Source organism: Canis lupus, chromosome 14 (genome assembly GCF_048164855.1).
Source record: "Canis lupus baileyi chromosome 14, mCanLup2.hap1, whole genome shotgun sequence".
Classification (NCBI taxonomy): domain Eukaryota; kingdom Metazoa; phylum Chordata; class Mammalia; order Carnivora; family Canidae; genus Canis; species Canis lupus.
The window spans coordinates 10,161,362-10,188,601 of NC_132851.1; the positions used below are offsets into that span (position 1 = coordinate 10,161,362).

A 27,240-nucleotide genomic window follows, 5' to 3' on the forward strand; every position below is an offset into this window, starting at 1 on the left:
ATTCTGTTTTCTAGGATGAGGAAGTACAAGTGGTAAGTGTTTGCCTCTGATAAAATGAAAAAGAACTGAAACACTCTACTATTAATCTTATAAGATATATACAGCTTGGCACGACTTGTACATTAGCAAAGGAAATCTTATTTTATCTATTTTTCTCCAATACTAATTCTGCTTCCACTGAGGCTCTAATCAGATTAGGAATTTGGCAATTAAATTAGAAATTTAGCTCATAAGTTGACAGGCAAAGGCTGGTCCTTTCAATGTTAACCTTAAACGAAGTACTCATTAAATCTGAAAAGCTTCTATTTTCTTTTTCATTGAACATGGTTCTTTCTTCTTTTTCCTCCTCTTATATATAGTAAAAATCTTTAAAAGAGAAAATTGTGGCAAATAGGGACGCCTGGGTGGCTCAGCCAAAGCCTCTGTCTTTGGCTCAGGTGTGATCCCAGGATCCAGGATAGAGTCCTGCATCAGACTCCCTGTAAGGAGCCCGCTTCTCCCTCTGCCTTTGTCTCTGCCCTTTGCCTCTTGCTCTCTGTGTCTCTCATGATTAAATAAATAAATCTTTTTAAAAATTGTGGCAAATAAAAAAAGGCTAGAAGACCGGCATAAATGACTGAAAAATCAGAAAAGATTATCATAACCATTTCATTCTCTATAATTAAATGTTCTTTTTTCTTGTGATATATGTGGATAGGTCATGTTTAATTCCTGGGGCATAAAACTGCCTGTATGTTTTACAAATTCATATCACGTTCACCCTCAGTGAATGTATCAGAACTGCACACACAACCCTCGTTTACCTAATAGTTTCCTTAACTAAAATTTTAAGCTTTCTTTGTAACTTAGATTTACTTTATTTATTTTTTTTATTTATTTATTTTTTTAGATTTACTTTAAATCAGAGTATCTGGAAAACCTATCACGTGTGCTTTTTCCTAATGTATATAAAGATGAATACAAAAAAATTAAAATGAATTATCTGTCCACAAACCACCCACTACATATTTCATGTCCTCGCTGGAATGTGTACCACACTTTGGGAAACATGACCTACTGCTATCAATAGTAGGGTACTCTCTTTTGCAAAATGAATGAAAAATAATACCTCCTGTCAACATATCTGTGGAAAAGACTGTGATAGCTGCTGCAGTGCCTCAAGATCACTTTGCATCATGCCCAAAGTGTTTGGAGATTGCTCCCATTCTGCAATCAAATCAGAAATACAAAAACATCTTTTGAAACAGAGGCTTCTGCACTTATTTTGCGTAAGTGCCAGAGTGCATATGAAGGACTTCCCTCCACCTCAACCTGGAAGTCATGGTGAAAGATCAACGGCAGCTTTACTTGTAATGCTGTCCTCTAACAGAAATGCCCAACTGAAGATCTGAAATTGAGACTAATGATTGACCAGAAATTTCAACAGCTTTTCCCTTCATTCTGGCAAGGGAAAAAATAGTGATGTTATTTAGTATCTGAAGAGTAAATCTTCATTTCTTTTCATTTGTTTTTGGATGAATGTTGGGGAAACAGTAAACAAATTTCTTCTCAAGATTGCTTTCCCCCTTAAAGAATTTACATTCCTTCCTGACATCCTCAAAGAGTCATAAAAACCCATCTGTTCAAAAGAGGGAAAGGAGAGTTAATATTTAAAGGAGAGTTAAGAATCAATTACTCTCAGTTTAATAATAGCTAACATTTGAGTACTATGATATGTCCAGGGCTGTGCTAATCATTGTGCCTGCGTTATCTGTTCTGTTAGAATCACAATAACTCAATTTGCAGGAACTTTAATTACCATCATTTTACAGAGGAAATAACAAACTTAGAAACTTCAAGCAGGACTCAATCCCAGGGTTTTCTGATTCCACAGGTGAATCTTTTCAACAATAACATATATTCAAACCCTCTGTAAGTCCTTTGAGAGCATTTGCTCATTTGGATTCTCAGAATTAATTATCTTCCTGATTTTTCGCATACATTTCCCTATTTGTTATAGGGCAATAAGAAGCATAAAATTGAGGGATCCCTGGGTGGCGCAGAGGTTTGGCGCCTGCCTTTGGCTCAGGGTGCAATCCTGGAGGCCCAGGATCGAATCCCACGTCGGGCTCCCTGCATGGAGCCTACTTCTCCCTCTGCCCATGTCTCTGCCTCTCTATCATAAATAAATAAAAAATTTTAAAAAAAAGCATAAAATTTGGTAGCCAATTACACCAGAGGAAAGTTGTAATAGTTGAAAATGAAAGCTATCAATAGAAATTAACAATTATAGTGTATTTACTGTATATCAATAACTTTACATATATTACCAAATTTAAACATATCACACCTACTTCACAGATGAAGAAACTGAAGCTTTAGAAAATAAGAAACTTGACCCAGGTTACATAGAAGTGGCATTTTAACCAGGCCATCTGACTTTAGGGCCCAATAATCTTAATACACTAAAAAAAGTTCTCTAAAATAAGTTTTAGATAAAGACAATTTTTTTAGGAAAAAAAATTTACAAGGTGTTTATAAAGGAGGTTAGCGGGATCCCTGGGTGGCGCAGCGGTTTGGCACCTGCCTTTGGCCCAGGGCGCAATCCTGGAGACCCTGGATCGAATCCCACATCGGGCTCCCGGTGCATGGAGCCTGCTTCTCCCTCTGCCTGTGTCTCTGCCCCTCTCTCTCTCTGTGTGACTATCATAAATAAAAAAAAAAAAAAAGGAGGTTAGCCAGTTGTATTCTCATCTTCACTGACTAAAAAAGACAAGACTAGTTCGTCACGTTCAAAGTTCGATCCTGAGCTGGCAGCATCAGCATCGTCAGGGATCTTGTTCATAATACAAAATCCCAGGTCCCACACAGAACTATTGAACCAGAAATCTGAGTATGGGAGCTAGTCTCTTTTTAACAAGTCTCACAGGTAATTCTGATGCTCATCCTCTTGAGAACCGCTGGTTTGATTCATCAATTCCTTACCCTAGCAGAACCTTAAGATCACTTGAGGACTTTATATAAATAAGATGCTTGGGCTTGTCCCTAGAGATTCTGATTCAGTTATCCCAGGTGCAGCATAAACAAGGATTGTTCAAAAAAAAAAAAGTAACAGGTGGTTCTAATGTATAGCCATGGTTGAGAACCAATGGCTTATCCGAAAGAGCTAACCAAGAAGAAATGCTGTGAAAAGAGCCGAATTGGTTCTAGACAAAGAAAAAAATATCAAACTTACTTAGATATGCCTAAAAACATTTCTGGAGAGTTCTTTAATTTTCAGATTATAAAACAATGACTTTGGTACTATAAAGTGCTATATGTTTAATATCTGGAGCATTTAAGGATAAAAAGATGACCACAGATTAAATAAACCAGACCCAAGAGATTAAGTATCTTTATGGTTCATAATGTTTTGCTATTGTTAAAGTATCTCCTAAATCTCTATTTTTAAAATCCTTAAGTAATAAAATATTTATGTTTTTATCACCTATGAGCACAATTTAGAACCTCATCTAATAATTTACAGTTGCTGTTATGATGATATTTTGTCCTCACAAAGCATTATTTGTCCCTCCAAAAATAAGCAGCCAATACTCATATTCTTATCTCTATTCCAATATCTGATTTTTCACCTGGGGTGAATGAATGTCTAGGAAATCAGCAATGAGAAGTAAATATTCCTAAATAAATTACAGAGGGTTTAGAATTAGTGGGTGTAGCCTGTGATTATATAATGTGTACAGATTCTATGTCTTTCACAGAGAAATCATGAGCTTTAGGAATAACTATTTTTTGTGTCAAATAACAGCACTATTCACAACAGCCAAAAGGTGAAACCAATCCTAATGTCCATGAATGAATGAATGTACAAACAGTGGTACATCCTTACATGATGATGTTATTCAGCCACAAAAAGGAATGAAGTACTGACCGGTTACAACATGGATGAACCTCCAAAACAACATGCTGAGTGAAAGATGCCAGATACAAAAGGTGATTGTGATTCCATCTATATGAAATACCCAGGATTAGGTAAATCCACAGTAGAGCAACTAAACAGACTAGTGGTTTTCCAGGGGCTGCGGGTAAGGAGAAGTACTGATGCAATATTTTAGACCTTGTAGTGGTGATGGTTGCACAACACTGTGAATGAACTAGTGAGCTGTATCCCTTAAAATGGTTAACTTTAATGCTACGTGATTTCACCTCAATCAAAAAATAATTTTAACAAAAATTGGCACATTTCCAAAAAGCACATTTAGCATTTTCATTGGATTACCATGAGATGCACTGAAATAAAACATGCATTTTTAAACTTTTATTTTGAATTATAGATAAACAGGAAACTATAAAGTTGGCACTGGAAGGACCCATGTACTTTACACTGTTTCTCCATTGGTTACATTTTACCAGTAATTATAATTATTATTATAATTCCATTTATATGAAATATCCAGGATAGGTAAATCCACAGGTTTTACCTGGGTAAAATATAATTATATTATATTATAATCAGGAATTGGAAATTAGGAAATTCGGCCTGAGATTTAAAGAGAGACCAGCTGGAGTGCTACAGTGAGAAGAGTTCGCGCTTCTATCAAGGTAGGAAGACGGGGAAAAAGAAATAAACAAAGGCCTCCAAGGGGGAGGGGCCCGCGAGGAGCCGGGCTGAGGCCGGGGCGAGTGTCCCCAGGACAGGAGAGCCCCTTCCCGGAGTAGCAGGAGCTGCACCAACCTTCCCGGGAAGAAAGGGGCTCCCAGGGAGTTGGAGCAGGACCCAGGAGGGCGGGGGTGCCCTCGGGCTCCCGGGGACACTAACAGACACCTGCGCCCCGGGAGAGTGCGCCGAGCTCCCTAAGGGCTGCAGCGCGCACGGCGGGACCCGGAGCAGCTGGGGGGGGCTCGGGGGCGGCTCAGCGGAGGGGGCTGCGGGGGGGGGGGAGCAGCTCGGGGGAGGCTCGGGGGCGGCTCCGCGGAGGGGGCTGCGGGGCGGGAGCAGCTCGGGAGGCTCGGGGGCGGCTCCGCGGAGGGGGTGCGGGGCGGGAGCAGCTCGGGGGGCTCGGGGGCGGCTCCGCGGAGGGGGCTGCGGGTCGGGGGCAGCTCGGAGGGGCTCGGGCAGCGGCTTAGCAGAGGGGGCTGCACGGCCGGGACCGCAAATCCAACAGCGCAGGTTCCGGAGCACAGGGCGCCGGGACACAGCCCAGGATCCGGCCTCCCCCGGGACAGGCAGAGGCCGGGAGGGCCCAGGACAGCGAGGACGCTCCTGCCCCGAGCTGAGCAGATCAGCGGCCCCGCCCGGAGCCTCCAGGCCCTGCAGACGGAGAGCTCCGGAGCTACTGCGGGGGCTGACTCTAAGGCTCCAGAGCTGCAGCAACCACTGGGGTTGTTCCTCCGGGGCCTCACGGGGTAAACAACCCCCACTGAGCCCTGCACCAGGCAGGGGGCAGAGCAGCTCCCCCAAGGGCTAACACCTGAAAATCAGTACAACAGGCCCCTCCCCCAGAAGACCAGCTAGACGGACCAGTTCCAGGGGAAGTAAGGGACTTAAAGTACACAGAATCAGAAGATACTCCCCCGTGTTTGTTTGTGCTTTTTGATTTCTTTGCTTCCCCCACCCTTTTTTCCCTTTCTTTTTCTTTCTCTTTTTTTTCTCTTTTTTCTTTTTTCTTCCTTTTTTCTTTTTCTCTTTCCTTCTTTCTCTCCTCTCTTTTCCTCCTTTTCCCAATACAACTTGTTTTTGGCCACTCTGCGCTGAGTAAAATGACTAGAAGGAAAACCTCACCTCAAAAGAAAGAATCAGAAACAGTCCTCCCTCCCACAGAGTTACAAAATCTGGATTACAATTCAATGTCAGAAAGCCAATTCAGAAGCACTATTATACAGCTACTGGTGGCTCTAGAAAAAAGCATAAAGGACTCAAGAGACTTCATGACTGCAGAATTTAGATCCAATCAGGCAGAAATTAAAAATCAATTGAATGAGATGCAATCCAAACTAGAAGTCCTAACGACGAGGGTTAACGAGGTGGAAGAACGAGTGAGTGACATAGAAGACAAGTTGATGGCAAAGAGGGAAACTGAGGAAAAAAGAGACAAACAATTAAAACACCGTGAAGATAGATTAAGGGAAATAAACGACACCCTGAGGAAGAAGAACCTACGTTTAATTGGGGTTCCCGAGGGCGCCAAAAGGGCCAGAGGGCCAGAATATGTATTGGAACAAATCATAGCTGAAAACTTTCCTAATCTGGGAAGGGAAACAGGCATTCAGATTCAGGAAATAGAGAGATCCCCCCTAAAATCAATAAAAACCGTTCAACACCTCGACATTTAATAGTTAAGCTTGCAAATTCCAAAGATAAAGAGAAGATCCTTAAAGCAGCAAGAGACAAGAAATCCCTGACTTTTATGGGGAGGAGTATTAGGGTAACAGCAAACCTCTCCACAGAGATCTGGCAGGCCAGAAAGGGCTGGCAGGATATATTCAGGGTCCTAAATGAGAAGAACATGCAACCAAGAATACTTTATCCAGCAACGCTCTCATTCAGAATGGAAGGAGAGATAAAGAGCTTCCAAAACAGGCAGCAACTGAAAGAATATGTGACCTCCAAACCAGCTCTGCAAGAAATTTTAAGGGGGACTCTTAAAATTCCCCTTTAAGAAGAAGTTCAGTGGAACAATCCACAAAAACAAGGACTGAATAGATATCATGATGACACTAAACTCATATCTGTCAATAGTAACTCTGAACGTGAACGGGCTTAATGACCCCATCAAAAGGCACAGGGTTTCAGACTGGATAAAAAAGCAGGACCCATCTATTTGCTATCTACAAGAGACTCATTTTAGACAGAAGGACACCTACAGCCTGAAAATAAAAGGTTGGTGAACCATTTACCATTCAAATGGTCCTCAAAAGAAAGCAGGGGTAGCCATCCTTATATCAGATAAACTAAAATTTACCCTGAAGACCACAGTGAGAGATGAAGAGGGACACTATATCATACTTAAAGGATCTATCCAACAAGAGGACTTAACAACCCTCAATATATATGCCCCGAATGTGGGAGCTGCCAAATATATCAATCAATTAATAACCAAAGTGAAGAAACACTTAGATAATAATACACTTATACTTGGTGACTTCAATCTAGCTCTTTCTATACTCTATAGGTCTTCTAAGCACATCTCCAATCACTCTGATACACTGGACCAGATGGATTTCACAGATATCTACAGAACTTTACATCCAAACAACTGAATACACATTCTTCTCAAGTGCACATAGAACTTTCTTCAAAATGGACCACATACTGGGTCACAAATCGGGTCTGAACCGATACCAAAAGATTGGGATCGTCCCCTGCATATTCTCAGACCATAATGCCTTGAAATTAGAACTAAATCACAACAAGAAGTTTGGAAGGACCTCAAACACGTGGAGGTTAAGGACCATCCTGCTGAAAGATGAAAGGGTCAACCAGGAAATTAAGGAAGAATTAAAAAGATTCATGGAAACTAATGAGAATGAAGATACAACCATCCAAAATCTTTGGGATGCAGCAAAAGCAGTCCTAAGGGGGAAATACATTGCAATACAAGCAGCCATTCAAAAACTGGAAAGAACTCACATACAAAAGCTAACCTTACACATAAAGGAGCTAGAGAAAAAAAACAGCAAATAGATCCTACACCCAGCAGAAGAAGAGAGTTAATAAAGATTTGAGCTGAACTCAACAAAATCGAGACCAGAAGAACTGTGGAACAGATCAACAGAACCAGGAGTTGGTTCTTTGAAAGAATTAATAAGATAGATAAACCATTAGACAGCCTTATTAAAAAGAAGAGAGAGAAGACTCAAATTAATAAAATCATGAATGAGAAAGGAGAGATCACTACCAACACCAAGGAAATACAAACGATTTTAAAAACATATTATGAACAGCTATACGCCAATAAACTAGGCAATCTAGAAGAAATGGACACATTCCTGGAAAGCCACAAACTACCAAAACTGAAACAGGAAGAAATAGAAAACCTGAACAGGCCAATAACCAGGGAGGAAATCGAAGCAGTCATCAAAAACCTCCCAAGACACAAAAGTCCAGGGCCAGATGGCTTCCCAGGGGAATTCTATCAAACGTTTAAAGAAGAAACCATACCTATTCTCCTAAAGCTGTTTGGAAAGATAGAAAGAGATGGAGTACTTCCAAACTCGTTCTATGAGGCCAGCATCACCTTAATTCCAAAACCAGACAAAGACCCCACCAAAAAGGAGAATTACAGACCAATATCCCTGATGAACATGGACGCAAAAATTCTCAACAAGATACTAGCCAATAGGATCCAACAGTACATTAAGAAAATTATTCACCATGACCAAGTAGGATTTATCCCCGGGACACAAGGCTGGTTCAACACTCGTAAAACAATCAATGTGATTCATCATATCAGCAAGAGAAAAACCAAGAACCATATGATCCTCTCATTAGATGCAGAGAAAGCATTTGACAAAATACAGCATCCATTTCTGATCAAAACTCTTCAGAGTGTAGGGATCGAGGGAACATTCCTCAACATCTTAAAAGCCATCTACGAAAAGCCCACAGCAAATATCATTCTTAATGGGGAAGCACTGGGAGCCTTTCCCCTAAGATCAGGAACAAGACAGGGATGTCCACTCTCACCACTGCTGTTCAACATAGTACTGGAAGTCCTAGCCTCAGCAATCAGACAACAAAAAGACATTAAAGGCATTCAAATTGGCAAAGAAGAAGTCAAACTCTCCCTCTTCACCGATGACATGATACTCTACATAGAAAACCCAAAAGCCTCCACCCCAAGATTGCTAGAACTCATACAGCAATTCGGCAGCGTGGCAGGATACAAAATCAATGCTCAGAAATCAGTGGCATTTCTATACACTAACAATGAGACTGAAGAAAGAGAAATTAAGGAGTCAATCCCATTTACAATTGCACCCAAAAGCATAAGATACCTAGGAATAAACCTAACCAAAGAGGTAAAGGATCTATACCCTAAAAACTATAGAACACTTCTGAAAGAAATTGAGGAAGACACAAAGAGATGGAAAAATATTCCATGCTCATGGATTGGCAGAGTTAATATTGTGAAAATGTCAATGTAATCCCAGGGCAATTTACACGTTTAATGCAATCCCTATCAAAATACCATGGACTTTCTTCAGAGAGTTAGAACAAATTACTTTAAGATTTCTGTGGAATCAGAAAAGACCGTGAATAGCCAGGGAATTTTAAAAAGGAAAACCATAGCTGGGGGCATCACAATGCCAGATTTCAGGTTGCACTACAAAGCTGTGGTCATCAAGACAGTGTGGTACTGGCACAAAAACAGACACATAGATCAATGGAACAGAATAGAGAATCCAGAAGTGGACCCTCAACTTTATGGTCAACTAATATTCGATAAAGGAGGAAAGACTATCCATTGGAAGAAACACAGTCTCTTCAATAAATGGTGCTGGGAAAATTGGACATCCACATGCAGAAGAATGAAACTAGACCACTCCCTTTCACCATACACAAAGATAAACTCAAAATGGATGAAAGATCTAAATGTGAGACAAGATTCCATCAAAATCCTAGAGGAGAACACAGGCAACACCCTTTTTGAACTTGGCCACAGTAACTTCTTGCAAGATACATCCACGAAGGCAAAAGAAACAAAAGCAAAAATGAACTATTGGGACTTCATCAAGATAAGAAGCTTTTGTACAGCAAAGGATACAGTCAACAAAACTAAAAGACAACCTACAGAATGGGAGAAGATATTTGCAAATGACGTATCAGATAAAGGGCTAGTTTCCAAGATCTATAAAGAACTTCTTAAACTCAACACCAAAGAAACAAACAATCCAATCATGAAATGGGCAAAAGACATGAACAGAAATCTCACAGAGGAAGACATAGACATGGCCAACATGCACATGAGAAAATGCTCTGCATCACTTGCCATCAGGGAAATACAAATCAAAACCACGATGAGATCCCACCTCACACCAGTGAGAATGGGGAAAATTAACAAGGCAGGAAACCACAAATGTTGGAGAGGATGCGGAGAAAGGGAACCCTCTTACACTGTTGGTGGGAATGTGAACTGGTGCAGCCACTCTGGAAACTGTGTGGAGGTTCCTCAAAGAGTTAAAAATAGACCTGCCCTAGGACCCAGCAATTGCACTGTTGGGGATTTACCCCAAAGATACAGATGCAATGAAACGCCGGGACACCTGCACCCCGATGTTTATAGCAGCAATGGCCACAATAGCCAAACTGTGGAAGGCGCCTCGGTGTCCATCCAAAGATGAATGGATAAAGAAGATGTGGTTTATGTATACAATGGAATATTACTCAGCCATTAGAAACGACAAATACCCACCATTTGCTTCAACGTGGATGGAACTGGAGGGTATTATGCTGAGTGAAGTAAGTCAATCGGAGAAGGACAAACATATGTTCTCATTCATTTGGGGCATATAAATAATAGTGAAAGGGAATATAAGGGAAGGGAGAAGAAATGTGTGGGAAATATCAAAAAGGGAGACAGAACATAAAGACTCCTAACTTTGGGAAATGAACTAGGGATGGTGGAAGGGGAGGAGGGCGGGGGATGGGGATGAATGGGTGCCGGGCACTGAGGGGGGCACTTGACGGGATGAGCACTGGGTGTTATTCTGTATTTTGGTAAATTGAACACCAATAAAAAATAAATTTATTTAAAAAAAAGGAATTGGAAATTAGTACAATGTGCTTATATAGCTCCGTATCATTTTATCACATTTATAAAATCGTATAACCACCACAATCAGGATACAGAAATGTTCCACCACCACAAAATTCTCATTCATGCTATAGTCGTACTCTCTGCTTAACACCATCTCTAACTCATGGCAGCTAGTGATATGTTTTTCCATCTCTAAAATTTTTTCATTTCAAAAATATTATATAAGTGGAATTGTGTAGTATATTACCTCTTGAGGTGTCTCTTTTTTCTCATCATAACATTCTTGATATCCACCCAAGTTGTTGCGTGTTCATTTCTTATTGTTACTGAGTACTATTCTATGATATGGATGTACCAAAGTTTGTTTAATCATAACCTATCAATGGACAGTTTGGTTGTTTCTACTTTGGGGCTATAACAAATAAAGCTGATGAGAAAAACTGAGTACAGGCTTTTGTGTAAACATAAATTTCCACATCACTACAATAAATACCCAGGAGCATGAATGCTGGATTGTACAGTAAAGATATATTTGTTTTTTCTTAAGAAAGTGCCAAACTGAGCCCTTGGGTGGCTCAGGCAGTTAAGCATCTGACTCTTGGTTTTGGCTCAGGTCAATGTATTAGGGTCATGATACTAGGGTCATGAGATCGAGCCCATAATGGGCTTTGCCCTGGGCATGGAGCCTGCTTAAGATTCTCTCTCTCCCTCTCCCTCCCCCACTCAAAAAAAGGTTTTCAAGAGTGTCTATACCATTTTACATTTCCACCAGCAATATATGAGAGATCCACTTTCTCCACATACTTGTGAAATGATAATTTGGTATTATCACTTTCTTATTTTGGCTGTTCTAAGAAATGTGGAGTGATATTTTATCATGATCTAAATTTTTACTTCACTAATGGCTAGTGATGTTAAACACTTCTGCATGCATCATGGTATACCTTTGTCAGTGGAATTTCTCTTCATGTCTTTGCCTATTTTTTTTTATTTGCTCATTTTCTAATTGGATTACGTGTGTGTGTGTGTGTGTTTAAATACTGATTTTTAAGAGGTTTGTATTTTTTTAAGCTTTTTTAAAAAATATATTCTAGGTATGAGCTCTTTGTAAGATACACGGTTTGCAAATATTTCTCCTAGTCTGTAGCTTGTCTTTTTAAATTTCTTTCCTAATAAAGTCTTCATAGTATAACAGATTCTAATTCTGATAAAGTCTAAATTATCATATTTTTCAATGAATCATGGTTTCAGTGTCTTACTTTAGAAATCTTCACAAAGCTCTAGGTACTGAAGATTTTATAATGCTATCTTCAATTTATATTTTGTATTTAAATATCTTAACCATTTTAAGCTATTTTTTGTATAACACGTGAAGTGTAGGTCGGTCTTTCTTTCTTTCTTTCTCTTTCTTTTTGCTTAGGGATACCCAATTGCTTCAGCACTATTTACTGAAAAGATTATTCTTCCTACATTGAATTGTTTTTGTACCTCTAGAAAGATATATTTCTTTTTTTTTTTTTTTTAAATTTTATTTATTTATGATAGTCACAGAGAGAGAGAGAGAGAGAGGCAGAGACACAGGCAGAGGGAGAAGCAGGCTCCATGCACCGGGAGCCTGACGTGGGATTCGATCCCGGGTCTCCAGGATCACGCCCTGGGCCAAAGGCAGGCGCCAAACCACTGCGCCACCCAGGGATAGAAATATATATTTCTAAGTTATTTATTCTATCCGATTGATCTATGTATCTCTCCTTTTACCTGTACTACTACACAGTCTTGGTTCTGTAGTATGTCATTATTCTTTTTAGAGAGCTAAGAGAGAGTGTGTGCACACACAAGCTGGGAGGTGGGGGGGGAGGGGAGAAGCAGAAGGAGAGGGAAAGTTTTAATTATCAGGCTCCATATCCAGCACAGACTCAAATGGGGGAGTAAGAAAGGGAGCTCGATCTCAGGACCCTGAGATCATGACCTGAGTTGAAATCAAGAGTTAGATGTTTAACCAACTGAGCCACCCAGGTGCCACAGTATATCATCATTCTTAAACTAGGTGGAGTGATTCTTTCTACCTTATTCTTCTTTCAAAAATTTTTAAAAATTTATTTTTAAAAAATTTATGCTATACTAGTTCCTCTGTTTTTCCATATAAATTTTAGAATAACTGTGTCTAAATCTATAATAAAAATAGCTAATATATTTATAGGAAAGTAAGTGTATGCTAATTCAGGGAGAATTGATACGTTTCCTATTCTTTACCATATTAAATCCTTTAATCCATGGATATAATATGCCTCTCCATTTAAGATCTTTGATTTCTTTCATCAGTATTCTGTAGTTTTCAGTACAGAAAACCTGCTCTATATGTATATGTGCTCTATATATTCAGTTCTCAACAGCTGTACAACAGCCTCATATTCCTGAAGCCCAACCTGGAGACACTGGACTTGACCTGCTGTGGATTGTGGGCATTGCTGACTTTGTGCTCAAGTATGTCACCATCGCCCTCAAGTGCCTCATAGTGGCCCTGCCCAAGATCATCCTGGCTGTCAAGTCGAAGGTGAGGAGAGAAACAGATTTTGGTATCTCCATGCAACATCCATTCACGGTAAAAACTCTCATGAAAACTAGGAATAGAGGGGATCATTCTCAATTTGATAAAATATGAAAGTACTAAATTATAGCTCAAATTAAATAAATGAGGTGAATTACCTATTCCCTGTTATGAATCAGGCACTAATATATGTGCCAAGAATCCACTGTCACTACATTATGTTAAAAACCAGTAAATTGCATTATTGAACATATAGTGAGTAAAGTAAAGTTCACAAGAAAAAAGTTTATAAATTCTCTAATGAATCTATGGGGATACTGATTCAAAATGAATTTCATCCTTTGATGTGGGAAGTCTACCTTAGAAACAAGGTAAGATCATGGTGTTTTTATCTCAATTCTCATCCATTCATTCAGAAACATTTGTTGAAGCTATACCATATGATTGTCACTTCTCTAGGTGTTGGGGGTGCAACAATGAAAACAACACTCCTGACCCTATGAAGCTTACATTCTTACAAGAAGAGATATAAAAAATATACTAAATTATATGCCACATTGTATATTATATAATGATTAGTATCATGAAAAAATGAAATAGGAAAGTAAGACAGGAAATGCTATGGTGTTTGTGGTGGTGGATGTAAATAGGATACTTAGGAAAGGCCTCACTGAAAAGGTGCTACATGAGCAAGTATTTAAGGAGATAGGTATGCTGGGCAGAATAATGTCCCTCTCCCAAAGATGTCTACAACCTAATTCCTGAAACCCATGAATATTTTATCTTACATGGCAAAAAGGACTTTGCAGATATTAATAAGGTTACCGACCTTGAGATGGAGAGATTATCTGGATGGGCCTAATCTCATCACATTGGTCCTTAAAATCAAAGCATCTTTCCCAGCTAGGGTTGGAGGGATGCAATCTTTTTTGCTCTGAAAATGGAAAAAGGGTATCAAAAATCAGTGAGCGTGGGTAATCTCTAGAAGGTGGAAAAGGCAAGGAAATGGATTCTTCTCTAGAGCCTCCAGAAAAGAATGTACACCTCCAAAAGCCTTAATGTTAGCCCAGTAAGACCTGTATCTGACTTTGGCCCTACAAAATGATAAGCAATAAATTTGTGTTGCTTTAAATCACTTAGTTTATGGTAATCTGTTAAAGCAGCAATAGAAAACTAATATAGTGAGGGAGTGTCTTGTTTGGGCAAGGAGTAGTGGGCAGGCCAGGGAGTCTGAAAAAGAGCAGTAATAGAAGATGAGGTCAGAGTGAAGGATGGAGGTAAAAGATCATGGAGGACCTTGGTGGCCAGCGCAATGTCTGTTTTTATTCTCAGGTGGGAAGCCACTCTAAGTTATTGAATTATTGAACAGAGGAATGTGATCTGTCTTGTATCATTAAGGAATAGAGTTCTATGAAGGCCAAGGACAAATCCTAGATCCCAGTGTGGAGCCTCTTTCAGTAACTTAAATGATGGTGGCTACAATAACATCAGTCAGTATGGAAATAAGAAGTAGTCAGATAAATATTCTGAAGGCAGAGTAGAAAGGACTTCCTGGTGGCTTGTATGTTGAGTGTGAAAAATGTCTCAAGGTTTTGGCCCAAGCAAATGTTAATATGAGTATTGTTAATGAGAAGATTATGAGATAGAGAAGATTACTAACAGATTTGGGAGAACAGGAGCTTATTTTCAGACATTTTACACTTGAAATACTGGGTAGCCTGGGTGGCTCAGCGGTTTAGCGCCTGCCTTCAGCCCAGGGCGTGATCCTGAAGACCTGGGATCGAATCCCGCGTTGGGCTCCCTGCATGGAGCCTACTTCTCTCTCTGCTTCTCTCTGTGTATCTCATGAATAAATAAATAATAAAATCTTAAAAATAAATAAACTGGAAATACTTATTGAAAAAACATAGCTAGTAAGTGGTTGGATACATGACTCTAGTATTAGGTGAATGGTCCAAAATGGAGACAGAAATCTAGACATTAAAAGGGACCCTACAGATGTACTGGACGTTGTAAGAGTAGAAGCAATCACCAAGGAAGTAGGGGTAGACAGGGAAGAGAAAAGTTCTAACAATTTGACTCTGGAGGTCCTTTGTGCTAAGAGATTAAGAATATGAGAAGGAATCAGCAAAGAAGCCTGAAGAGAGGTAGCCAATGAGATAGGAAAAAAATATGAAGGTGTGTGTTCTGGAAACCAAGTAAAATATGTGTTTCAAGGAGGAGGATGATAAATTATGACAAATGCAGCTTTTAGATCGAGTAATATGAGAACTGAGAATTGAGCAATAGATTAAGCAACATGGAGGTAGTAGATGCCCTTGAAAAGATGAATAGTGGGGAGGTAGGATGCTGATCCTGATCAAAACTGGCTTTAGAAAAAAAAAAACTGGTTTTAGAAAGACTAAAAGGCAAAGAATTGGCACCAGCAGATGATGATGACCTTCTCAAGGAGATCAGCTGTAATAGCAACATCCATCTCAGAGAAGGAAGCACCCATAAAAGCAGTTGAAAGGTTTAGCACTGCATTTTCTCCTAATGTTACGGGGAAAAGAAAACACAAGATTTAAATCTCTAGTCTTGGTGTGAAACATGCTAACCTGTACACACTGACCTATATAGGTACTGGCTCTAGTCTTATTTTTATACCTTGTATACCAGTAGAGTTACTGAAACAATATCTTTGAACTTGCCAATAAACTATCCTATACTTTCTTGCACAGAGTATAGGATAAAGCAATCTTTACTCTAAGAAGCATTCCTCTCTCTCTCTCTCTCTCATGAATAAATAAATAAAATCTTAAAAAAAAAAAAAGAGCAGATCTCCTGAGTGGTATGAAATGACTTGGCAATATCTTTAGAAATGAAAGAAGAACCCTGTGGTTGAGGGATTTTCTAGCAATAATATCTGGAGAATCATTTTTCTTCTGGACTTACACATGGCTTTCCTGAAAACTATTTCCTTTATATGGGAGAAAATCACATCTCCTTCCCAATTCTTTCCTTCAAACATGGTATAAAAAGCTATTAATGAGTGAAGTCAAAGGTTCTTTCACCTGCAGAAGCATGAGAGAAAGAAAATATAATTGGATTTGGCACTTTAGGAAATATGGTCTCAAAAAATATTCCTAAATACTTGGACAAATTTAGTATATGAGCAAGGGGGCACCTCAAGTCAGTAAACGAAAAATGTTCAGAAATAAGTGGTGTTAGGACAACTGGGTATTCATCTGGAAAAAGATAAAGCTGGCTTTATACTCCACACTGTACACCAAGATAAACACCCTATCAATTTAAGTTTTAAAACATAAATTATTAGAAGAAAACATATCATTAGGTTGCAAAAGGCTTTCTAAACTTAAAATCTAGAATCTATTCAAAAACTTTTCTTCATTGTTTATTAAACATACTTCTTTGCCTCTGTCTTCCACTCAGTCAAAAAGATCTCTTTTCTTTCTGCTCTTTAGCCATTACTAAAGTGTTACCTATCTGTCCTGTACTATTTCCTGGATGCCATGTCCTGTAACCCTGTGTTGTGACCTCAGCATGACAGCTGTTCCGATGATTTTGGCTAAGGCTGTTGCAATTACTCACCAGAGGCAGAGACTGTCAGTTTCTCACACCTACTGTATGCCTGCTGCTCCTGGCTGCTAGCCTCCTGACAGGTTAGGTTGCTTTGTCGATTTTACTGGGTAAAAGGTCCTGAGGGAGACTTGTTCTGTACAGATGGACTGCATAATGTTACTGACATCTCTGAGGCAAGAGAGCAAATATTACTGCCCTGAACCTCCAAACCTCATTTTGCTGGGTCCATTTTCCACAAATAGCCATGATGCAGTGAGGAGAATTTAACACATGAGATTACAGGTAAATTACGAAGGCAAAATACAGGTTAGGAACTCTTGTGCAACTAGTCTAATATTCAGACAGTTTGGTAACTATTAAAAATAACTATCAAAAATCAGAATGTTCAAAAAAATCAGAATGTCCTAAAATAACATTTAGAATATTATTTATTTGAGTCATTTTGTAGGGTCAAAAAACACATGATGAATTTTAAATAAGAGAAATTTTAAATCATAAAATTATGGCATTGAATTATCTAAATAAACCCTTTTTTATTTTGTAGTTAAGAAAACTATAACTCAAGAAATTGCCCCACATTACAATGGTTTTCAAATAGAAGCTAGTTAATACACTCCTATAATATTTTCATCATACTTTTATAAGACAAGCTCCAAATTAGGATTTCAGTATCCAAGCACTAAAAACAAATTTTATTTTTCACTTTTAATCTTTACTTTTGAAGTCTACTCAGTAGAAACTTGTCTCCTTTCCCTTTCTTCATATTCTTAGCTGATTTTCACAAAATGTACCTTCCAATCCCATGTCAGGGTTATTTGACACTAAGGGAGTTGGGAGATCTTCAGGATAAATTCCTAAATGGCAAACCAAATAAAACATGACTATAAATAATCACAGCCACAAAAGCCAGACTCCTTGCCCGGGAGCCTAAGAGGGATCAGAGCAATAAAAAGAAGTTCGGCAGAAAATCAGTATGGTGCTAGGTAAGGGTGAAAAGCAATGTGATCTGTTATTCTGTTTGCATTCCTCTATATCTAGGGTGCATGTGTGTGTGGTGGAGAGGACAGTGACTCTTCTCAGCCATCAGTACTATACTTGTAATTTCTTACATAATGATTTCATGCCTGTTAAAAGACATAAAAAATTCATGAACTCTGCCTGTTGTCCCAAAGACCTGGGTTCAAATCACTGTTCTGACAAGCTGCGTGTGCTTTGGGGAAGGCTCTTAATTGCTTCAAATTTGAGCTTTTTCATTTGTGACAGGGAAGTAACCCTGCCTCCCTCCCAGGGATCATGGTGAGGTTGAAATGAGATAGCACAACCAGAATGCCTGATATTCGCAGAGATCCAATTAGTTCAGTTTTCATTTGTTTTTATAAAGTAAGACTGCATTAATAAATAGGAGGAAAATGCAAACAGTACAGAGTAAACCAGATTGTTGGTTTTGTTTCTTTGCAAACTAGTGATGTTTAAACACCCCTTCTAAGAATACTATAAATTCCCTCAAACTCCAAGTCAGATTCTTCCTAATGGTATTTGAAAGTGCACTGCGTTTAAGAAACTATCTGGAGATGCCATGTCTGATAAAAGAGCCTGGCAAAACATTTGGCCTGGTTCACTTCTGATCCTCTGAGATTTATTTTTCCCCTGTCCCTCTTCCCTTTTCTCTAACTCTGTTTTTCTTCTCCTAGAACTGCCCCTGATAACTCCCTGGGCAAAAATCCAGTTTTTCTTTTTAATAGCGTGTGCCCTCCTATGACAGGTTTAGTGAGAACTGAAGGGGGTGAGGCATAAATTGGAGGAGAGAACATAACCCACACACTCCTACTCCTCCCGGCCCCAAGAATGCCCTCAGTAACCTCTATCGTGACCCTCCTTTCCTTTCTGGCTCAACTTGTTCTTCTATTCAGGGCAAGGGTGGAAAGTCACTGGGAGGAGCCATCCTAATTGCACCAGGAAGTCTCCTAGTAATGTGAAGACATAGGGGAAAACCAAGAAAGAAAAATAGAAGCATGAAAGAGAAGCTGCTGCCAAAAACTATTATTGAATCCTTTTGGATTTATTTAGAGCATATTGCTCTGCATATAAATATGAAACCAAACAAATTTCTAAGCCAGTCTGTTTAGACCAATTTGACATTTCAATGGAAAATAAAGCTGTCCCTCTGTGATGCCAAAATATTTGGATGAAAAGTAAAGAATGCTGTCAATAAATAAGTACTATTAAGCTTATTACCAGAGTCTAGCCCTGTGCTTGGGCACTGATGAGAGGATACAGGGCCCTTCTATTCAAAGAGCTTACAATATAGCAGCAAATATTACTAAGTGGGAACACACTGGCTAAAATATCAGCCTACCACTACACATATGCTGATCACTCTCCTATCATTTTATTTAGCTACTGTTATTTATCTCCTATAATTTTTTTTTCTTTTTGTGGTAAAGATTTTATGTATTTATTCATGAGAGACACACACAGAGAGAAGCAGAGACATACACAGGACTCTATTCCAAGATCCCAGGATCATGACCTGAGCCAAAGGCAGATGCTCAACTACTGAGCCACCCAGGGGCCCCTATATTTTTTTCTTTATAGCCTTCAATAACTAAATCTTTATCAATTCTGCCATCTGTCTGTCTGTCCATCGATCCTTTTCTATATATGTTATCTCTATCTAAAGAGAAAAATACTATTTATTTTCTTAGTTAATTTCTCACTTCTAGAATGTAGGCTCCATGAGAAAGGGGGTTTGATTTTGTTCACTGCTATACCATGGTCCAAGAACTGAGTCTCACATATAATAGATACTCAGTAAATTTTTTTTTGAATAAACTAATGACGTAAAGCATGAGATATTAACAAGAGAACTCAGGAAAATCTTCAAAGAGAAAAGACATCTTCAGTTGAACAATGAAGGACAGACATTTGCACAGATAAAAGAAAGAGAACATTCCAGATAATGGGCACAGCATGCCCTAAGATGCCAGGGCTGGAAGAGCACAGCAGAGGAAATATGGGAGAAATATTCCCAACTGGGATCCCTGGGTGGCGCAGCGGTTTAGCGCCTGCCTTTGGCCCAGGGCGTGATCCTGGAGACCCGGGATCGAATCCTACATCGGGCTCCCGGTGCATGGAGCCTGTTTCTCCCTCTGCCTGTGTCTCTGCCTCTCTCGCTCTCTCTGTGTGACTATCATAAATAAATAAAAATTTAAAAAAAAAAGAAAGGTTAAAAAAAAAAAAAAGAAGTATTCCCAACTTCTCTAAAAGAATCCAGTGGATTGCTGTCCAGATTTAGGTAGATAAAATATTAGAATTATTAATTTTTTACACTCACAGGTGTTGATATCCTTCATTCAGGTACAGTCTCCAAGTATTTGTCTTTCTATAAACTTGCAATCCAGTACCTTCTTCATTCAAGAATGGCTCTTTATTGTTTACCAGAATAATTTAAACTTTAGAGGCCTCAGAGGAAGAGTAGCTACTGCTGATGCCTACCTAGCTTGTCTTCTGATTTCCAATTTGGTCTCTGATCTTTTATACCCTTCCTGCTTTATAGAACTTGTGCTGGTACTCAATATATACATTGTCCCTCTCTTCACTAACACCAATCTAATGTTTAGCTATTTGTGACAGCATGATTGAACCTTGAGGACATTATGCTAAGTAAAATAAGCCAGACATAAAAGGATAAATATTGCATGATTCCAGCTATAGGAGATATCTAAAATATTCTAATTCATAGAATAAGAGACTAGAATGATGATTGCCAGGGGTTTGGGGAAGGGTGAAATGAAAAGTTGCTAATCAACAAGCATAAAGTCTCAATTACACAAGATGAAAAAGTTCTAGAGATCTGCTGTACAACATTGTCCTTATAATTAACAATTTTGTACTATACACATACAAACTTGTTAAGAAGGTAGATCTCATGTTAGGTGTTACTACCACAATAAAATAACATTAAAAATACAATTAAAATCAAAATTATTAAATAAATTAACTCTGAGGCTTGAAACTCTGTCTTCTGCTTGTTCTACTGGCCATTTGACTTTCACATTCATGAGGCCACACACTCATTTTTGGTGATGACCCAAGGTCCAGGCACAGGTTGTGGCCCAACAGAAGCTATATATATATATATGAGAGAGTTAATTCTGAAAGTAACTGATCATGGCTGAAAAAAACCAAGAGTTCTGAGAATCATAGTCATTTCTTATTTAAGCAAGGGATCTTAGAAATAAAATACTCATTTATTTCCATCTTCAAAAATACTGGCTGCTATTAGTTATACATGTGTAATGTGTCTAGCTATGTACAGCCATCACTATTATAGGCAGTAAGGCCTAGGTTTAGTTTGAGTTATGTTAAAAATACATAATAGAAATGAGTGACCTGGTTAACAGTGGACTGTTGATAGAAATAAAGTAGTTCAGTTAATCCTGACCTTGGACCATTTAAGCACATTACAAAACAAACACGCTTTCCCAGTTATTTGGCAACTTAAGTAGTTTGGTATTAATTCTGTTAAGGCTGTCATTTTTATATAAATATCTCTTTAGCAATATAAAGTATCATGCTGGTGAAAATTTGGTAGTTTCTATCGCTCTTTATCTTTTGTGAGCTGCTCCTTTTTCTGCTCTTAATCCAAAGGTTCATCTTAGGCCTGAATTCTTCTCATGCTGTACAGTTTTCCTAACATCTCTAGGTCAATTTGCCTATAGACAATTTGCCAATGTATAATTAGCCAAAAGGCAATTTCCTAAGTGGCTAAGCCTCTGAAAGCAACTTCCTGAAAGAGATGGCTTTTTGCAAATTGCTTTTTGGTAAAATTTTCCATGTTTATCCTTGGATGAATGACCTTATCCATTCACAGGGATTGAACTATCATTGTACTTATGTCTCCCGCATCCATATCACTTGTATGACATTCAACTTGTATGTTCCCTAGACACATTAAATTTTGTATGCCTAAAGTCCCCTTCTCAGTTCTGTTAATTCCAAATTATTCCTCCAGTATTTCTGATCTCAATGAAAAGCACCACTTGTCACCCACTTTCCCAAATCAGGAACCTGAGTCATTGTAGATTTATTCTTTCTTTCCTCACCCACCGTGTGCAATCAGTTGCCTACTCCTGCTGATTTCAATCTCATAATTAAGTTGAGGAATAAAATCATCATATCTATGTTTCCCATAGAATCCTAAGTGCTTCTTATCAATCATCTTCTCTTCATCATTGTTGCATACTGATGAAGGCTGGATCTGCTCCATCCATTTCTCTCTAAAGCCACTTCAGGACTATTAAAATGAGATCATAATCTGCCTCCATCTATTTTTTCCCTTTCACATTCTTCCTCTACTTTGCTACTAGAATAAGCTACATTCCCATATTTAAAATTGTTTACAGACTCCCTAGTGTCCATAGCAGTGGTTCCCAAAAGTTTCCATGAAACATCAATCCTGCAAGATGTTCTACATTCAAATAAGTTTAGAAAACACTACATACTATATCCTCCTCCTGCAAAGTCACAAAGGCCACTGGCACAATAAAGTTCCTAAAAATACTTGAAGTAAATCAATACTTAATTTTGTCTAACGCAGCACATCCCACATATATTTGACTTACACTCTCTTTTTGTCCCAAGTAAAAGCTATTAATAAGCATTGGGATACATTTTGAAAATGCTGGCATATGGTGATTTGATCATGCTAAGAAACTGAAGTAAATGGCTTGGCCCACTGTCCCTATCTTATACCCTGCCCTCTTTACCCCATAGTTCACACTTTGGGAATGTGGTATGACTTGCAGTTCCTCATAAGCAGCATGTTCCTTCCCATGTGTCTTTGGCATGTTGCTTCCTTTACCTGAAATGCCCTATTCGAAACCCACCAACCACTTCTATCCTCTGACTAACCCCTACTCAACTTTCTTTCTTTTTTTTTTTTTTTTAATTTTTATTTATTTGTGATAGTCACAGAGAGAGAGAGAGAATGAGGCAGAGACACAGGCAGAGGGAGAAGCAGGCTCCATGCACTGGGAGCCCGACGTGGGATTCTATCCCAGGTCTCCAGGATCGCGCCCTGGGCCAAAGGCAGGCGCCAAACCGCTGCGCCACCCAGGGATCCCCCAACTTTCAAAACACATCTCAAATTTCATCTCCTCTAGGAAAGTTTCTGACTTTCTGACGTACCTTTGATTTCCCTCATAATGTCCTCCAACTCATCCCAACACTTAACATCTTCAGCTAAAACCAGTTTTATTTCCCCCATGTGTACATCTTCTCAGGAACCAAATAATTAGTATAGAGCAAGTGCTCAAGAAATAGCTGTTGAACTGAAACAAAGCAGCCCATGATGAAGGTAATAGATGATAATATAATAAAGTTTTTAGGAAGGTATAAAATACCATAATCCCTCAGTATTTCAAAAATATATTTGAAAATTTGTTTTCTTTATAAAAGGCAGTTTGTAATATGCATCTTATTTCTTTAATGAATGTCATTCCATTTTTTTAAACTTTTTTTTTTAATTTAAATTTTACTTAGTTAATACACAATGTAGTGGTTTCTGGAGTAGAATTCAGTGATTCATCACTTATATACCATGTCATTCCTTTTACTACTGTTAGTGATTTATAATGAAATGTTCCTTCTCATTTACATCTGCATGTTTCAATAATTCATATCAGATATTCAAATATTTTCTCTTTACTAAGAATGAACAAGAAAAAGAAACTGCTGAAAATGCTCACCACAGTGACGTTCTACTGTGGAATTGCACCACTTTGGATCTTGAAATATAAACACAACCTAAAGCCAATGGAAGGACACTGAATCCATGTCTTTTTTTTTTTTTTTAAGACTTTATTTATTTATTCATGAGAGACACAGAGCGAGAGGCAGAGACAGGCAGAGAGAGAAGCAGGCTCCATGCAGGGTGCCTGATGTGGGACTTGATCCCGGGACTCCAAGATCACGCCCAGGGCCAAAGGCAGGCGCTAAACTGCTGAGCCACCCAGGAATCCCCTGAATCTATGTCTTTGTTCAATCTTATTCAACAAGAGCTGCTCTTCATTCTATTTGCCTCAAACCTACGACTTCTGTTTAGGATGGGATTCAGGTAGAGGCCAAGACTCCTGTGTTTAGCTGTACATAAAAGATGACAGCATGAAGTAAAATTACCACATGCCATGTGTCCCCCAAAATCCCAACTCACTTATATTCAAGATTTAGGTTTCTGAGTAAGCATAGATCACTGACCATGTTTGATGTCCTTATCAACTTATGCATGCATATAGGTTGTGGCCCATAGGTGTAATGTATAACAAATGTTTGAGATAAATATTCACTAATGCTAAGTGATTAACCTTGCATTAAAGAAGATATCTCCCTCATTTACTAATTTATTTATTCATTAATTTGATAAATATATGCTGAGAACCTATTATGTGTCAGGTACTATGCTGTCAAAAAGGCCATAGTAGGATAATAATAGTAAACATAAGTATAAATAATATACTAAAAATAGTAAATATAAATAATGGCTGCACATATTGAGTACATATAACAAGTAAGGTGCCATGCTAAGTCATGTGTGTATATTATCCCATTTGATCTTTACAACAAGCTTCTGAGGTCAGTGCCTTGCTATTCCTTTTTATATAATAAGATACTGAGACTTAGAACTGTTGGTATAGCACCTGAGATCACAGAGCTAGCAACTATCAGAGTCACATTTGAATCCAGATAGCCTGTCTACTGTGAAGCCCCTGTGCTCGCCAGGTAAACAACCCAACAGTGGTCACACAATACCATCTACCATCAAACTTTCCACAGGCATGTTCCTTGCCCAACTGCTATACAACATCTTAAACAGCATTGATAGGAACCATTTCAAGGGTTTAAGTGACAAAGGCATAGGAAGTTAAATTAAAATGTTTATTTTTTAATCAAACAAATTTGGAGCATATGGTACTAGCAAGTATTCAATGAATATTAACTGATTGTAGTTAATGATAAACTGTAGTTAATGTGGTTGTACTGTGTGACCCTTGAGGTACCTTTCAACCAGGAGATTCTGTGATTAAAGAAGTGGCTTAATCTAGTTGTTTCTAGATCCCATCTCCAAACTGTCTCTCAAAAATCATGTTTAATTCAGGCTATTTTCAAAGGAATGGACTGGACTAAGCAAGCCACTCATCCATATTTATACCAAAAGAAAGAGGAGTGGCCAGTTAGAACATATTTTGTTTCAACTTGTATCCTGTGATAGAATGGAACTCAAGATATAAAACACAGCAAATGTGTTGTATGTCATTATGGAAGAACAGTCAGGAAGAAGCACTAATTTATCCAACTGTATAACAAATGAATTGTTTAGGTAAGTAAGCTATTCTAAAATTGTTTAGGTAAGTAAGCTATTCTAAAATTATTCTAGAATTTAGAATAATTCTAAATTATATACCTAAATCCAGTTTTTTATAGATCCAACATACTAGATATTTTATAGGATTTGATCAACGTAATGAATTATGGTGGATCCTGAATGCACAAAGAATGCAATTCCCTGATGTTCATTGTGTAAATTTCCTGCCCTATCCCAGCTCCTGGCTCATTTAACCATATATTCTCCCCATAGGCCAAAAAATAAGACTGCTTGAACAGTGTATTTCCTGACTCATTCATTAAGATGGCTGCTTGGGTTATACAATATTCCCAACCCAAAGGCCAGTCACTGGCAAGAGAAAATAATCCCCTTTTTAATTAAGAAAGAAAAAATATCAGACTGAATTCCAAGCTATTTGACCAGTTTGACCTGGTCTTAGACCTCATTCACATTTCCAAGAGCTCAGAGGTGAACTCCAAATCCCACTTTAGGTTCAAGTTTTGTTTAAAATACTGTTCATGGGAAAAGAGTCATTTTTCTAATGGTCCTGGAATTTGAATGTCAGTAAGGTGATAACCAGGTGCCAAAGTGATAGGCTATTAAAATATAACAAGATCCAAAGTCCATTCATGCACAGAAGTTCTGGGCTTTGTGGTGAGAATTAAAATGTTGTGCATCAATTCCTATGTCCTGAATGTATCTTTTCCCCATGGGAAGCAACATTTTACAAGAATTTTGGAACTGGGTCAACCAGTGACCAGTGATCCTAAGTCCAGGATCCCTACATTCCTTAAGGAGGCATTTGTAGCGAACCAAATAAAATACCTTAGGCAAGCCAGAAAAACTTGTAGGAACAATATGATCATGCTATAATCACTGTCACTTAAAAAAAATTGTGGGATCAGAATGAGGGATCACACCAATAATTTAGCTCAAGATAGAAACACTCCAATTTATTTTGCTTGAAGGCAGCATATCCTATCTATTAAAATGATCATCCCCAAGAAACATAGATCTTGCTTCAAATCCTGCCTGCTTCACTCATCTTGGGTAGGAAACAGAAGTCTCAGTTTCTATAACTGTACCTTATGGAATTATTATGTAGTTTGTTTGTTTATTTGATTTTATTTATTTATGAGAGACAGAGAGATAGAGAGAGGCAGAGACACAGACAGAGGGAGAAGCAGGCTCCATGCAGAGAGCCCAATGTGGGACTCAATCCCAGGTCTCCAGGATCAGGCCCTGGGCTGAAGGTGGCACTAAACCGCTGAGCCACCCAGGCTGCCCTTATTATGTAGTTTAAATGTGAAAAGGTAGTTAGGAGTTCTTATTATACTGTTTGGCACAGAGAAACACCCAGCAAATATTGGCTGCCAGGATTTACCATTCAACCAACAATTATGGAAAGTCTACAAGGGTCAGGGACTAAGAAAGGACTAAGGGAAAAAAGATAAAAAAGAAAAAAACAACTAAAAACAGAATGATAGTATGGTTGAAACATTGTTTTTAAGGTTTTTTGTTTGTTTATTTTTTAACTTTTGTGTTCTTGGGTATTTTTCCATTGACCTCATTTCCTCCAATGGAAACAATGGTAAGCTTCTCTAAAACTGGATACATATCTGCAATTTCTTTTTGAATGGCTTTTCTTGTATTCAATGATTACTTTGTGGTTGACTAGTTTTTGAAAGTTTATTAAGTATATACTCAACCAATAACATAGCAAGGCTCAGCCGTACTTTCTATATATGAGTCCTATCACTGCTGAGGTCATACCCTGGACTCTGAAGAGACTGATAGAATTATAGGACCTTTATGAAATCAGAACCTCTAAAAACTAAACTTTTCCCACTGAGATGCCCTTACCCCAGCAGAGACTTAACTTTTTCAGAGCTTCTCAAGATATCAGAATCAGGGCATTTGGGTGGCTCAGTTGGTTAAGTATCTGCCTTTGGCTCAGGTCATGATCTCAGGGTCATGGGATTGAGCCC

At 38.5% G+C, this 27,240-nt stretch overlaps 1 protein-coding gene across 8 annotated transcripts in view; it reads right to left on the reverse strand.

Moving 5' to 3' along the window:
- ANGPT1 (angiopoietin 1) overlaps nt 1-27,240 on the reverse strand; it is a 356,306-nt gene that overhangs the window by 249,921 nt on the left and 79,145 nt on the right. The window lies entirely within an intron of this gene.